This window comes from Pipra filicauda, unplaced genomic scaffold (genome assembly GCF_003945595.2).
Source record: "Pipra filicauda isolate LSUMZ 115617 unplaced genomic scaffold, ASM394559v2 scaffold147_size4022426_pilon, whole genome shotgun sequence".
Classification (NCBI taxonomy): domain Eukaryota; kingdom Metazoa; phylum Chordata; class Aves; order Passeriformes; family Pipridae; genus Pipra; species Pipra filicauda.
Genome location: NW_024103962.1, coordinates 2,844,195 through 2,860,934, shown reverse-complemented (window position 1 = coordinate 2,860,934; position 16,740 = coordinate 2,844,195). Strand labels below are relative to the sequence as shown.

Sequence of the window (16,740 nt, the reverse complement as noted above, 5' to 3'; positions counted from 1 at the left end):
GTACAGCTGTGCATTTAGATGTCATCAACGATGAATTAACATTTGTGTTCTACCTCCATACTGTTCATCGCTTTAAGAAAGCACTCTGCTACCTGTTTAGTACAGATATATAGGAGTTTACCTTCCTGAAACAAGCTACAGCTGCTCTCATCAACAAAATGAAAAAAGGTGGAAAGATGGTAGGTCCTATAAAACAATGAAATATTTCTTTCTGAGTCACCCAGGCAAATTTCCAGACAACCAGGATGAATGTGACTATAACCAAGTAGTAACATAATACTGAAGTTGAAAAACTTGGCACATATGCAGGGCAACAGGACAAGTAATACCAAGTGCAAAATTTGTCCCTGATGACATGGACTTAACTACACAAGAATGCAAGGACACATTACGGATCAATGATCCCTGGGAGCAATGTAATAAAGTGCAACTCACTTTCTCACTCTTCTTTTCATTGTCTATTTTAGCTCTCCTCCCTCTATTTATATTTTCTACTGCCATTACTGTGCCCTACTCTACTACTTCCCATCTCTCTTCTCCCTTGCACAAAATATCTCCAGAACTGGCTTCTGGACAGCAGGGGAAGCCATCACCAAAGAAGTTATGGTTTATGTGCACAGCAAGAAGAACACAGCACAGAGTTTACTGTTTATGAACCTGTACTGGTAGCACAGTCTAGTTACCAGCAAACACCTGTCAATCCCCTTTCATTCTTAAAAAATAAAGAGGATTGACCGGGTTTTGGTGAAGAAAAATTATTTTCCCAACTAGCCAGAAATCCAGGGCCAACTGTTGTTTGTTGGGGAGGTTTTGTTTCTTCTTTGCTTGCATTTCTTGTTCCTTCTTTGCTTGTATTTCTTGCTTTTTTCCTTTCTTTTGTTGTTCTATCTCCTACTGTCCAAGCTGACATGAAGCTTAACACATGAGAACACTCACTAGCTGACCCAAGGAAGACAGCACTTTACAGATCTAATTCCATGCTCCTCTCTCCGCAGGGAAGGCTTTGTGTGCATGTGATTCTCAAGCACCCAGACGCACTGTTGGCATCTATAAAGGTTACTAACACAGAAGATACTTGGCTTAAGGACACAACCAACATCTGCGACTATAATGCAGTGAATTGTATACAACAGTGCTCAATAGCTTTTGCCCACCAGGAAAGTGGGTAATGATCACCTCTACTTAACAGTGAAATTTCATTTGTTTTACTGCAGAAGACTGCGTATTTCACTCTGTCAAACTCAAGAAGCACCCTTCTCATTGTATGCTACCAATTATGCTTTTGTGAATCACATTAAAAACCAACCACATACCCAAAGAGGTCAATAAGTGTATAATTATGAATGAAATCTTATTTATGGTAATTACCTACATAACTTGTGACTGATTTGTGGTCTAAGCTATTTGATAAAATTTATGGTGATCCAATCAACAGAACATGGTTATTTTTGTTTGGTTTTAAAGTTATACTTAGAAATGCACAACTACAAGACCACTTTAAAAACTGATAGCTCAAATCTTTTCAGAACTAATGATAACTCACTGTTCTTCACCCTTGAATTGGGAGCTTGAGGTACACCTGAAGGAAATGACATCCAGGACAATACATTGCCATAAAAAACAAATAGCAAAAGACCAATGTTTGGTAGTTGAATATTCAGAAATAGGCAGAGGATTCGAACTAGCCACATGCAGTATTGGTGGGATTATGAAAAAGACTGCCCAGCATTTGAAGAAAAATAGATAGAAAATGATTTCTGCATAATTCAGATGCCATCCTTCTTTCTGCTTGGCAGCAGATTCCATAGTGATAAAAGATGGAAAGCATCAGACAGAAGTATGTTTAATCAAAAGGTAATGGAACTGAAGCTTAAATTAATATAAATCTACCAAGATGAACAATTTTTTTACCTCCTTTTCATTTGATGAGATACACAGTCAAGCCATTCACATACTCAATGGAAGGAAATACAGACAAATATCACAATAGCAAAATTGTACTTAGACCCACACCCTCATGTAATATACACAGCTATACCTCCAAATAAGGCTTTCCTTAAAAGAAAATTCTAAATAACTGGGGAGTAATTGTATTGCACATTTTAAAATTACCTAGGTCTATAATAGTACTAATTCTAATGTGAAAATGTTTTTGATAACATAATACCAACAGACTATAAATTAGAGGTTTATAACCCTTTCATTAAAACTGGTACAGAGTTTACCATCATTTTGGTTCCTAATATTTCCTTGCTCTTACTACTATAAGAAAGTAGCTACTTCAGAATCAATTTCTGATAATCCAACACACCCTAAGTGGTATTTTACTTCCCCAGAGTCCTTATGGAAGTAAACACAATGCAACATACTGCTTAAGAATCTGTACCCATCTGATATTCCATAAAAACTTTGAAGTTTGGCAGATAGCAAACTGAAAACCAGAGGTTCCTGAGTATATTCATGCATTTTCACCTGTAACTCCAACAGCTTGTATGAGAGAATTCATTACATAAAGATATATTTATCTGCTCTCAAGACAGTAATAACTGATGCCTCCTCTGTTAGAAAAACAAAAGGAAAAAAGAAAAACAATTTTTTCCACAAAAATCTTCATTTGGTGCAGGAGGAGCTTTACATCTTGATCACAGATATAACTGCTATAATTCCACACAGTCTGTATTCAGATTACTAAGGAGGATATTGTGGCATCTAGCTAATGTACCAGGGAGAAGTTAAGTAGAAATCTGCTTTAGCTCTGCTGTGCGTGTGGCTTGCCAGAGTCTTCAGCAACTCAGTTCACTCATCCTATCAGTCCTCAACCATGAAGTGAAAAGAAAGATACACGCTCCACCCAAATAAACTCATGTAACATCACCCAGTGAACTGCATTGTACGTATTATGATTACAGTTCTTCAGGGTCAAAACATCCATTATTGTCACTGAACACAGCTCCACTAGAGATAGGGAGGTTGTCTCTCTGCATTCCCTAATGCTCATTTTAAAATCCTTCAATAAACAAAACCAAGAGCCCTAACGCGAAAAACAGGGTGACCAAAGGGTACAAGTAGGAAGAACGGGCTTGCCACCAGTTAGGAGACCAGTTACATCCAACATTCAAGTGCAACACATTCACTTTACATCTCAGTACATGCCCAGCTCATGAACTCACCTGTTCAGGAGTGATGGGTAGTAACAGATTTAGACATGATTTACAAATCTCGGAAGTCAAGGGTTAGACTAGGACTGTAGTATATGGAGAGAGGGAAACTACGTCAATCAATACAATAGCTACTTTTTTAAAAGAAAGCAATTACACATACTAATACATTCTCCAGCTGGTCTTGAGGGAAAAAAATGCTTTCATAGCCACTATACAAGCTTCTAGCAAAAAAGATTACCTCCTGGTTCCTTACATAATCTTTGCATGATTCCTATCAAATGCTTACCAACACATAACAAAATTACATTGGGTGCTTGCTCTACAGTGGATGTGTCTGCATAGTCTTGCACAGAAATAACTGAAGACTAGAGCTGCTGTACCAAATGAGCTACCCACCATGTACTTCAATCCAAACAAACTTAACATAGGCAAACCTGAACTCGTTTTCTCTGTATTTCCTTGTCTGTTCCTCCCTCACCAATAAATGCAAATTAGTATTTCTATTCTCTGTTCTAGTCCTTTTCTCACATTGCCTTGACGACCTCATGTGGGACAGGTACCCACTGTGACAACGCTACATAATCAAAAAGATTGTCCTTATTATGGATTTTGCAAATTAGGTCCTCAGTATGATAATCCTAAAGAACCATGTCATCTCATTTTCCATACAGATCCAAGCCATATTAAAAGTATACTCTTTAATCCCTTATCACCTATCTCTGTTCTTTTTTCCATCCCCTCCTTCTTACCCTGGCTACAGGTTTCCACCATTCATTTGTTCACTTGACCCACAAACATTCTTGTCCTTTCCACAGACCTCTATACTCACAAGATATTCTCAGGCTAAATTGGAAGGCATTAGTCCAATCCTTCAAATCAAGACATACTCACACCAGGACTGCCTGTAAGAAATTGTTCTCTACCTTTAATCGTGGAGCTTTATATTTTGGAAAAAATAAATCTAATTCATTTAAATATGAATTAATGTTTGAATAAATCAAAAACCCCTCTACCTTCCAGTACATCAGTAAAGAACAGGTTTGAGGTCAGAATCAAACCTGCAATTTTGACTTCCTTCAGAAATTTCAAATTCTGCTCTCTTCCTGTTCACCCTACATAAGAGGCTTATGACAACCTGGTATGTTCTACATCAATGCCACTCTGGCAAGCTCCACCTCTAAAACAGCATTTGATAGGTACGAAATATATTCCTATCTCTTTTTTTTGATACATGTAACTGGCTAACAATCCATTTTCTACAGATGTCTGCAAGATTCCCAGCATTGTGTTCAATTTTACAGTCAGACTGGTAAGAATGAATATCCACATATCTGCATCTGGGCAAGCTTCAGAGGAATATCAGTAACAGAGGAAAAAAAAAAACCAGATTAACAGCGAAACTGGAAAGTGCAAAAAGAATTTTACTGGCAGGTTTGGATGTGGTTCTCCTTTGGGACAGCCTCTTGATAGAGTGTTCCAGTTCACTTGAACATACTGTGATTATTTCTAAGATTGCTGAGTAAGCTTGAGTGAATATTATAAACTCTGTGTTTTGCTTTTATTCACATAGAACAGAAAAATCAGTTATTTTTCCACTATGAACACAGACAGAATGTATTTACACCTAAGAATGCACAGTCACCTAGATACTCTGTAGACTCTTCAGTAACCTCTACAGTTTAGCATTAGAGGCCAGTGCATTAACCCTTCAGCCTGAAAGATTTGTAGTGGAAAAAATACTTCCACTTTAAACCATGAAAGACCTCTCTCAGTAAGGTAAAGGCGCAGAAAGTAACAGTGCATGAAGAAATAGGATAATATGAGCTATCTTTTTTTTCTGGATCTGCATATTGTTTTATGTGCTGAATTACAAAGATGCCAGAGGGCTTCTGAAATCAGTTTACAAAGTATCTGGATACCATATGCAGGTAAAAATTCAGTTAGAGATGTAAAATATGGGTCTACTAGGCAGGCAAGATTTTGAAAACAGAGTCCCAAGTCATCAAAGAAGATAAAAGCTATGACTCACATTAAAGCTTTCCTGATCTACAACTGAACTAACAATTAGCAGGGGAAGGCTTTAGTGTTTTGTCTTCTGATAGCTATCTGCACAATTAAACACATTACTTAGTGTAGCATAGGAAGTCTAAAAATCATCTTCCTACTTTACATTCAGTCAGTACCAAAAAGTATTTGTTAATATGGGATAAAATTGGCTGTCCCCTAGAGGTTCCTATAAAACAATTTAGTTTATGAACCAACCTATATAATTGACTGAAAGACAAAACAGGGTTTACTATTTTAATATCTAACTTGCTCTGTGACTATAAGTTGTCTAATTGATCTGTTCCTCTGACAACGATTTGTAAAAAACAGTTTATTATTAAGAAACCCAAAATAATCAGGCTAATTAAAATACTTGTTGAATTATTCCAGGTTGAAAAATCAAAAAAGAAAAATACTGCTTCTGTAAAACAAGTGCTTCAAACCAATCCTTTATTTCAGATTTTGCTTATGTTTAATAGTCAACAAAGTTTCTAGGCAACCAAACGTAAGCAACTTCAGAAATTTCATTTTTGTCCTGGGAGGAGGAGATGAGAAGGATGAGATAGATTTTTGCAAAGGAACTGACAAAAACATCTCTTACGTTAAAGCCCAAAGGTTTGTTTTTTTCAGTTTGACAAAAGAACTGATAAATGTATTACTTACACAGCTCAGTACTCAACCTCTTCAAAGGAACATTAACTTGGCATGAACTAATCATCTACATGCTGAAAATTTGTGCACTGTCATTTATGCATTAAAACACAAAAGAATGTGCATAAAATCCCCTCAGTTTTCCCATGTAAATGAGATTTCGTGTAAATAAGTTCTATTATTTCTTAGCCCAACTGATTTCCTTTGAAGAACAGTCCATAAACAAAGATGTTCACTCAAAGAAAATGTGGAATAAAATGTTTAAGAATCCTACTGTTGCTTTACATTTTTTAATGGCTCCATATCCTAATCTGTGACACTCACAAATACAAATTAGGTCACAGGCAACAGGTGACAAGTTTTAATTGAATGTCTTCTGTCTGCAATTCTGACAAAAGGTGAATGGAAATAAATGAGTCTGGCAAGACAGCCCTGAGCCTTACAATACCCAATACCTCATTATTTTTAAACAGCTATCTATAAACTGATGCTGACAAGCCTTGAACCTTTTATTTCTGTTCAAGAAGAGGTGAATGTGCGGAAAGAAAGAAGAAAATAAAAAAAGAGAAACATGACAGCTTCTCTGTTGCATTAAACATGCAACACCCGTTATCCCATTATTAGCTCTCAAATATTACAAAAGAATATCTTTTATACTTCACATAAGAACATAGAAAAAAAATCTGGTTTTTTTTTGGAAGAGATATGCTCTATGCACTTAGTTACTAGTGCCTAAATTTGACCTTTTCTGAGTTATACTACAAGATTTTCATTGGAATTATGCTAGATTTTAAAGAGACTGAAATTAGGCCAGTGAATGCAGGTTATAAAGCTTCTACTTATTTTCCTTCAATTTTCCAAAGTGAGGAACAGCCTGTGTTGCAGCAAAACGTGCATATTTGTAAACTGTGATGGAAAAGCAATGCGGAACTAGGATTGTGTATGTATAAAGCCCTGATGTTTCTGAAATTAAGCAGTTAACATTACATAATAGTTCTCTCCCCACTACCTGGATTACTAATATACTAATTACCAGGAAGCAGTGTAAAATACTGCAACAGCTTTTATGAATAACAGAGAAAATACTGTTGCTAATTGCACCATTAAATTTCATGTCAATGTGCTTATATATCATAACCATACTATATGGTAGTATATGCCTTATTTTTTTAATTATGCATACAACGTACTGGGACAAGGTATAAGAATAAATAAAGGCAATGTATCACTAACTAAATACCACAGTTCTTACCTTAATTTATTTAAATATAATTACAGAAGATGCTATCTTGTTTCAGAGTTCAAATTACAACCAATTTAATGAAGTGGAGCTTGCTGGGCTGTAAAGTCATTACTGCATCAATACACTTGTAACCATTACTTTAAGGTGACAAGTGCAGACCGGGAAAGTCAGCTTGGCTGATGATCCAAGGAGAGGACATGGAAAGCCAGGAGACAGAAAGGTCAAAAAGTAAGTTTGAGCAAGGCCATACCAATGCCTGAAGGTCAAAAGCAGGCCTTTATTCTAGATCACATCACTAGAGCTTATAAAGAATTCAAGAGCTATGGTAGTGACAACTCTAATAGAAAAGAAGTCTAACTGAAGTTCTGGACCATTTGCTGGCAACTCTCAAGAGAGAAGGGAAGATTGAAATGAAATGCATTATAATAATCGGACTGTGAAGTACCAGTAGCATGAACAAGATCTCAATACCCTTTTCAGATACAATAATGTGCAGTTTCACAGTATTTCAGTTAGTGACTTGGAGGATGTGGGATTCTGGAATTAATCTGTGATCCAGAAGTCATAGGAAAGTTCTTAATAGCATGAGTTGAAACAGTTATACAAAATCATATCGATTCTACTGGGACTAAGAAAAATCTCCTAGAATTAGGATTTCTATCTAGAGGAAGTGATCTCATTTTGCTGGAACAGAACCAGAGTAAATTAAAGGATGCCTCTTAGTATACTAGAGTTTTAAAACAGATGCAAAAGTTCATTGACATATTAAGTTTTTTACCCTAACACACATGATTCCTAAGGTTGGGATTATTTTTTCTTTTCTGTTTTATTATCCTCTTCTCTTTTTTTTTTCCTTTGGCACAAAATCTTTTTCATCTTCCTCAAGGAGTAGCCATTCTGTGATGAACTGTGCAAGAGTAAGATGAGCAAAATTTAGTTACCAAATTGCACTTATCTGGCAAATTAAGCGAGACTTAAATTTATGGTTAAGGTGGCTTTATATTGCCAGTTGAATCTAAACTCACCTTAGTGCGAATATATGTGTTCTCATAGAATTCTGGACTTCTCCAAGGCTTATTCATGAAAACACCATTTTGACATTGTCTTTTCTCTTAGCAATTTTTTTAACAATACTCTGCAGTCTTTCTCCTATTTATGTATTGAGTAATTATGAACTACATTTTTGTTGGTGAAACACTATGCAATTCTTCCCTGTTTTTTTTTTAATTCTTTTAAAGAGTAAATACTTGTGGAATTGCATCAGTTTCAGACTTCATCCTTCGAGCTTCCACAAAAGGTATAGCAAAATTCTGAATTTCTTCCCCCTTTCTTCTGGATGCTGTTTTATGGCGCTGTAGAATTTAGGCCAGGTGGCACAATGGGAAAACAGCCCAAGAAGTTTACACCCTCTGGTTGCAGCTAACACACTTTTAGGAATATTATATCTTATCATGATTTATAGTGTAAGTATTGTGTAAGGATACCTTATCAATTTTACTTATACAGGAGACTGCAGTGGAAGCTAGAATATCTAAAGTAATTTAATGAGTGGATACGCCAGTCTGATGTTAAATACAATGGGGTACTCTTAAACCTATGCATTGACTTCATATGAAAATATAGGCTTGACTTGGAAAATGTGACAGATATTCTTAATTTTTGGCTTTATTTCTGCAGCAAAAATATGTGAATTTTGTCTTCTGTTTTGTTATTCTGTTTGCAAATGTTTTTCAGGATTAGATATGAGTTACACAGCACAGTTTCATTTGGGGTCCCAGAGTAATCTTGCAGTATAACTACAGGATAATTCTAATTTCAAGATAAATGAAGATCTTACATTACTAGTTTCAGGTGTGTTTGGCAAATTATGTGGCTTTTCTGTACTTTGCTCTTCCTGTCCACGTACTGTACCTTTCTATTTCTTACAATTCTATCTGCTACAAGAGTAAAGTTCAACAGTGGCTTATATGAGTACATAGTAGAGACAGGCACATTTTATGACTATCAGGAATTTGAAATTTCTGGTTTCTATTCCCTTTCTGATTTCTCTGAGTAGTTGCTTATTTTAAAAAGCAGAGTCTTTGTCTGCTATTTCAGCAGGAAAAAAAAACAGTGATCTGGGTTAATAAATTCAGACTGGAAGGTACTGACATAGCACATCACAGCATTTTCCTGTGCAGTGTTGCTTCTGTCTGAAAATCTCAGAGTTAATGTGGAAGAAAAAAATCTAAGTTTTTTTGCTTCACTATTTGCACTGTGTTAAAGTAATGATTGTTCAACAACAACACCAAAATTTCAAAATTAAGTGGCTAGAGGGCATCAAATTGAGGCATATCAGAGTAAAATAAAGACAATTATGTAAAATGTCAATGTGGTGGAATTGTTTCTATTAGTACTGTAGCACTACTTTGAAAGGTGAAAACAAAAAAAAAAAAAAAAGGAGGTACATTCTTCACATATATTACGGTTTCTGCAGGTGATAGGTAAAAACATTCCAAATGGCCTTGCCAGGAAGGGATTTTACAAATGGTCTCTATGGAGGCTCATGATTCCAGCCCCAGAACTCAAGAAATAAGTATTTCCATTTTATACAAAGTATCTAAGTTTGTATTAAAAAAAGTACACAAACATTTGCCCCAACATTTTCCAGAGTATTGAGAGTATTGTAGGAGTCAATGGAAGATCTAGTTGAAGTAATGTGGTCAAAATTGAAAGCCTTTACATTTTTTAAATAGGTATTTCTGTATTTATATATCATTATTCAAACAAATCCTTTTAAAATGCCTTTTCCTTTGCTTGTATATAACCTTTCCCCTGTTATTCTGAGAACACCACTATCAAAGAATTGTGCATATATGAGAATCAGAAAATGAAACTGAGCAGAAACCCACTGAAATTAATTAATCAAGTCCTCATGCTAAGATTAAGAGACGAGCAAAATAGGGCATATTTTTTTAAGTTATTTAATTTTACAAGAGAAGGCTCCAGTCCTCCAATTGAATTATATGGGTAGATGTTTACAGTATGTGAAAGCATCAGATTTTCTTCCTCATATAGCAATGGAAAAGAAAATGAAACAGAGGGAGTTAACAGATACAGGCAAAGTTCTCGGGCTACAAATGAAAAAAATCTAACTGTTCATTTTTAATCTTAAATATTCTCCCAAACATGCTTAACACTTCATTCATACCCTGAGTGTAACTGGTTTATACATTAGCTCATATATCCTGCCAGCCTCATAACCTGACAGTCTGCCTAGAACACTGGAATGACAGGTTATCCTGTTTGTGGTCTCTGCATCTCATCTCGAGGTAGTACTTGAGCAATTAATGGAAAGTTTACTAGTGATACCACTTCACTGATACTACTGATAGAAGCTTTCCATACAGAAGCATATTGGTTAACCAGCATATTGACTATTCTTTTGTGGTTAGCAAGAGGGGGGGATCAGAGCCAAGGCAGAAAATCCCAGGTGAAAAACATAACTGCAATGTGCTCAGTGTTTTCCAGACTTTTTGACTGCCCATAATGTTACAAACAATTAATATTGTTGAGGTAAATTGATTTTACTTTAACAAAACATGATACATTTTAAACAATTAGATGATATAGTCTAATTATAAAATGCCCCTACTCTAAAACAGAAACAGTGACAATTTTCTTCTAATCTCATAGGTAACGCTGGGCCTTTGGGAAATAAATTCTGGTTTTCTAAACCATGCAGACTGATTTACTGCAAACTTCCCCCATTACAGTTATAGTAGATGTCTATCAAATTGCTTATGAGAACAAATTTATGGAAAATATCCAAGAGTAATGCTTTGTTCTTATTAAAATACATGAATATGTATGTAATTTTAGCCAGACTAAATGAACAAAACAAAACAAAAAGAAAGAGAAAAAAGGTCAACAATTGTTGTCACAAGAATTATTCCTTTTTCACAAGAAACAGCTTCTTTCTGTTAAAAGCGCCTTCACATAAAAGATGCTTGTCTGAGGAGTATATTTTTGTTCAAATTGTAATGGCAACTGCTGTGAAGAAAAACCGTCAAGTGCACAAGGGTATGTTAATACAAGTAATTGGGTGACATAATTACATAAACATTACTTAAAAGAAGAAATAAAGCATAAAATTTTGTTGTAAATTATTTTCATACAGAATTTTAACAGATGCAGAATTTAAGGGGGGAAAAAAGGTTTAAGTCAGTGATTCCTGGCAAGCAGAGTCTATTTAAATTGGCATATGTCTATCCTCCTTCCAAATGCAGATCTCGATGGGAATATTAACCATGTGCAGTACTAAACACACACATATTTTATTTTTCTAGGGGCCATGAAAAGAATATTTCTAAACAGGAAACCAAGGTCTTCTCACTCAATCCACTGCAAATTTAGTATATCTCTACTGAAGTTTATACATTTCTTCAGAGCTACTTCTAAGGGAAGGAAGAACAAACAGTTCACTTCCACTGGCTTTGTATTTTTTTTCCCAAATACTATGTTGCTCTCAAAGTTTCACTTCCTGGTTTTTTTTTAATATACTTTTCCTGTCTATATAATCAAAGTATACAGGCCAGTTCACAGAAGATTTTGCTTGAAACATTTATATATCTTTGTTATGATATAAATATAATAAAATTATTAGGTCCGGGGAGGACAATCACAACTTAAAATATTCATACGAAGTGTAAAGAAATCACATGAAAAAAATTTACTTGATACAATTGACAAGAGTACCAGAAATGGTCTTAGTATAATCATCATATAGTTTTAAGGCTTCTTTCATTCCTTTGAAAGCCAGATTATGAAACTATAACTTATATCTAAAGGAAAGATACACTGAATTAATTTTTATTACTAATCCATTCTTCTTGATCTGAGAAAGGAAGCACCAAGAAACAGATGCACATAAGTTCTAACTTAACTGGATACAAAGGGCACACAAATTGTTCCTGAGTGTAGATGAGTTCCCTGGGTTCTGTGAGTTCCCCATGAAAAAATGTAACTGCTGTCACCTCTGTGATCAGGAGGATAGACACAGGCTTAAAGGAAAAGGAGATGACAAGATCCATAATATGTTGCAGTGAGTACACTTTTCTTTCTCCAGCAGGAACTCTTGAGAGAACGATCACTAAAGGCTGCGTGTGCTTTGCACAACACTGTGTAACAAACCAATGACACTTCATTGCTTAATGATTAATAAAAGCCAAGAGTCAAAATTACTTACTCATTCTTTTATCCTATATAAATACAGGAAACAACACAAGTAAAGGTCTGGAGAGATATTGGCAAATAAAGTCTCTGTGTGGTTCAGTTTTCCACATTTAGATTTTGCCCATCACTGTAAATTCACGTTACTGTCATAAGATCCAAAATTATATACAGGACTGTTATTTAAGCAAAACAAGCCTGTTTCTTCCTCCTTTTCCTTTCCCTTTCTTTGACCTGACAACCTTCTCTTTGCATTAGAACCTCCCTCTGCAATGTATTTGTTTGTTACAGAAGGTATTTCGATCCTGAGGTCAAATTTGAATCTATTTTTAGATGTTCAAGGTTTTTTTCTACTAATTTTAATCTAGACTAGATATATGCAGAAGAACGGCATAAAAACATGCAGAGAGTTCTGAACAAGAGAGAACACTTTATTACATTACTATATAATGATGTAACAGGAGTAAGATCTTGCCTATATTTTCGAAAGAAACTGATTCAAACATTCTCCCTTGAAGCTTTAACTTAGTTAACCTGCAGAAAAGAAAGGAACTGACCATTGAAGAACACGCCTCTAATTATGCTTATATCCAGCAAAATTGTGCATCAGTTATAGGAAATATGTTCTCTGGGAACAGTCTGCCATATCATTCATTGGAGAAAATCAAAACAAATGGCACCGAGGATGGATCCTATGAGGAGGGCCTTTGGGATTGAAGATGGGACCTTTCTAAATCAGTGATCCTAATGGTTTTAACAAATCTGATATTCCTGATACTGTTTCTTAAGATTTTACATGTTTCCCATTTGCTGACATGTGAGATTTATGTGAAAATTGTACACCATGGCACTGCTCAGGAGCATTTGTTTCTTGAATTGAGGCAGGTTTTAGAAACTGTAACACAATTCATTTTTTACTGCCTTTTCCCTATTTTACAGAGTTAAGTTATTTTCCACCTGTCATGCCATTGTGTCAGAGATGGTGTGGTATGGTGGATTGATACCTCTTTATTATTCTCTCCAGCTTGTGTCTTTTCTTTTAGATTGCTCCGTGATCTTCTTTTCAAACTCCCCACGAAAAGTGGAAGCGTAGTAAATGTCTCTACTTTGTGTCAACTTTTTGTGGAGACTGTTGTTCTCTCAGTGATGGTACTTACATATTCCTTGAAATTAGGTTAACTTGCAGTTAAGTACTAGATCAATAGGAAACTTGGCCAGATGTCCTAAATACACCAACTCAGCAGAGTTTTAATGGTAACTGGACCTCTAAATTAAGATTATGAGCAAAAAAAAGGAAAAAATGAGAATGTCGTGCAAAATTTAAATTGACAATCTTATCTTTGTCCAGCCCTTTTCACATTCAGAGTGCATTTTAGTATAACTTCCACAGACCAAAGATTACTCTAATTCCACATAAAAAATTCCTTAACCCCAAATAAATGCAGAGTCAGAGTTCTATGATTTTGATTGGTCAAAATAGTGTAGTCCATTTTCTATTCAAAATCATTTTCACAAAAAAGCATCAAAATAAAGTTTTAAATCCACTAGACAGACTTCTTCATTTTTAAAACTATCTAATTAAAAGGTGAGGAAGTTCTCCTGATTCTCCTCTAAGGAATGGATGTTCATCTTTAGTACTAAACATCAAAAAAAGCTCTCTATCCTTTAGATTTCTTAAACATCATACGTCACACCAGTAAGGTATACAATCCTCATCAAAACTCCACGGAGTTGGCAATTGTCACAGTGAGCTAAACAGACTGGGATTTCAAGTGCTGGATACTATACTTAACATCCAAAGAAGCTCTTTAATCTTGTTTAAGAAAGAGAGGGCATAATTTATCTAGAGACAATCCTCCTTTGGCAGCATATGCATAAGAAAGGAAGGCTCAATGTGCTGAGCTTTAAAAAGGAATTGAAAATAAAAGTTGAACATACTTCATGAACATACTTCTCAACACCAAAACCCAAACGAACAGGTTAACTGTTATGCACATGAGGTCTGAAGTATCAGTGCAGAAATTCTGCCCATGTTGGCAGCTATGTGAATCAACGCAATTCACAGTGAGCAGACATTTACCTGCTCATCTTGGACTGCTGCTGCTGAACTGGGCCATAATCCAATGTTTTCTAGATATCTCTCGCACGTCATGAATCATGGAATGAATGGTGATTCACAATGCCAAACTGGTTAATGCATATTATTTGATCTTAAGAAGTGTAAAACTATGTCAGTTTAAAAATCGGGACAGAAAACGTATCTTATTACATGCAATTGCAACACAGTCAATCCTGCCAATGACGAAGATCAATTGCTAGGCTAGTAATTCCTCCACTGAGAATAGCTATGGTGAGACAAAGAATTCCTTCATGTCCATTTCATTCATCAATAGATACCACAAAAAAAAGTGCATTATTTACTGTTAGTTTCAACTTACATTATTAATGTGAGGAACTAGACTAAATACTGTTTTGCAAAAAAGTAAGGACAGTGAAGGAACAAAACTATCGCAAAGGTGCAAGAACCTCATATAAAAAATTTAGTTGTTTTGTGGTTCTCCCTCCCTTTCAGTTTTGATGTACAACTGTTGACAAAACTTCAAAAATTTAATTTGGATGTAGGACCAGTAAACAGTGTTGCTTTTTCTCCACTCAAATATGGCATCTTGACATAGTCCAGGAAAAAATTGCTAAGTCTGCCTTTCAAAAGGAGGTTTTCCATCACACTTTACTCTTTATTATGGAGAAGTTTACCTGAGGACTCAAAGATCAGTGCCATGTTTCACTGCACAAAGATCTGTTATTAAAATCAGATGATTTTATACAGTTTTCTTGTTGAACAACTGCCTGCAGTCCTTACTCAGAGAAAACTGCAACTGAAACTCCCATGCCACTAAAAGCCCAATTGCAGACTTTTCCCAGCATAATATTCAACATACCCTCCTAACTAATGTAAGATGTATTAGTGCCATCTATCTTTCTTTTTCATTGTTTTTTACTCAGTTACTTCTCCAGCAAAACGCACTGTGTTTTATTGTTAATTGTGATAAAAAGAGAAATTAGCCAAATCAATTACAGTCCTCTGTCAATCTGTATGGTTGAGGCACAACTTTTACTGTTTTAATTAAATAAAAAAATGGGTCTATTGTTTAAAAGCATTAAAGTAGGCAATTCAAAACTTCAAGTAAAGCTTTTTTGTTTTACTGGGGGGCAGCGATATCTATAAAAGCAATACATGTCTCTATCTGAATTTCATAGCAGCCATGAAATTTATAAGAACCACAGAAACAAGTAACTATCCATTTCTTTTAGCTGAAGTACCACTAATTCTAATGGGTTTAGGTTGTGAAGGCATTGTTACATACAAAATGTTGCCCTGACTTTAATCTTGGTTTAGTAAGAAGACACAATCTTTAATGAAGAAGAAAATCAAACAAATTAATAGAAAAATTCTAATGTAAAAACAACAACAAGCCATATCGGCTGTCAATGATGGGGAGAAGAATAGTGGAATTAAACTGCTAATTATCAATATAAAGCTGATCTTTTATATCATAATAGTAAGTTCCAGTCTTACTCCCATTAAAGTCAGCAGAAGTTTTGCCACTGCATTCACTGGAAGAAAAGGAGTCCATCAAGTCAAATACAGATCAGTTGGTTCACACAGATAAAATAAAAACAGAAAAAGCAAACAAAGACTTATGCCCACATTAAAACTCTTTAGGGCCCCAAAACAGTATAACCTACATTTTGAAGTTACAAGAATAACTCTTAAAAGGAAAAGACAAGCCCCAGTTATAGACTGTATTTCCAAACTGTGATCAGCAGTTGCTGAGTGAAGTGGCTTTTGGAGAACCCTTCCCATATCCATGGATGTATGTACATACAGCTATGAAGGTACGCCCAAATGACAAGCTGTTTCCCAGGTATGGGAAACATGGCTTTGGCAGGCATCGGTCGGAACTGACATTCTACCCCTCTTTGACCTAGTGAACAGGAGCACAAGGCTGGCTACACAACACTTGTTGAACACAGGTCCATGCAACACTACTGCCAGTTCTGCTAAATGGGATGTTCCACACATCCTTGGCAAACACTTGGGATGAGATCTGGGAAATTCACAGTCTTGCTCACTATAGGCTAAGAAGGCATCAGCGGGCATAACTGCTGCTTGCATAGTACATAACACACACTGCAGTCCCAATCTACAGAAAGAGAATGGAATGACAGAAATTCCTAACTTCAGTGGGCTTGAGTCATCAGTTGTTTGTTGTACAAAGGTTTTTTAACCACTACAAACAAAACTTCTTACGACAATATAGAGATTCTTTGTGGAAACATAGAAAAATGCCATCTCACCTTGAATGCAGAAGAAGTACCTCACTAGAGGAAGCTGAAAAAATCAAGTGTTGTACTCTCATAGCTAAT

The 16,740-nt window shown here is 35.5% G+C and overlaps 1 protein-coding gene across 11 annotated transcripts in view; it reads right to left on the bottom strand.

Annotated features, from left to right (window-relative positions):
* Positions 1–16,740, bottom strand: part of ESRRG (estrogen related receptor gamma) — a 377,135-nt gene that overhangs the window by 53,752 nt on the left and 306,643 nt on the right. The window lies entirely within an intron of this gene.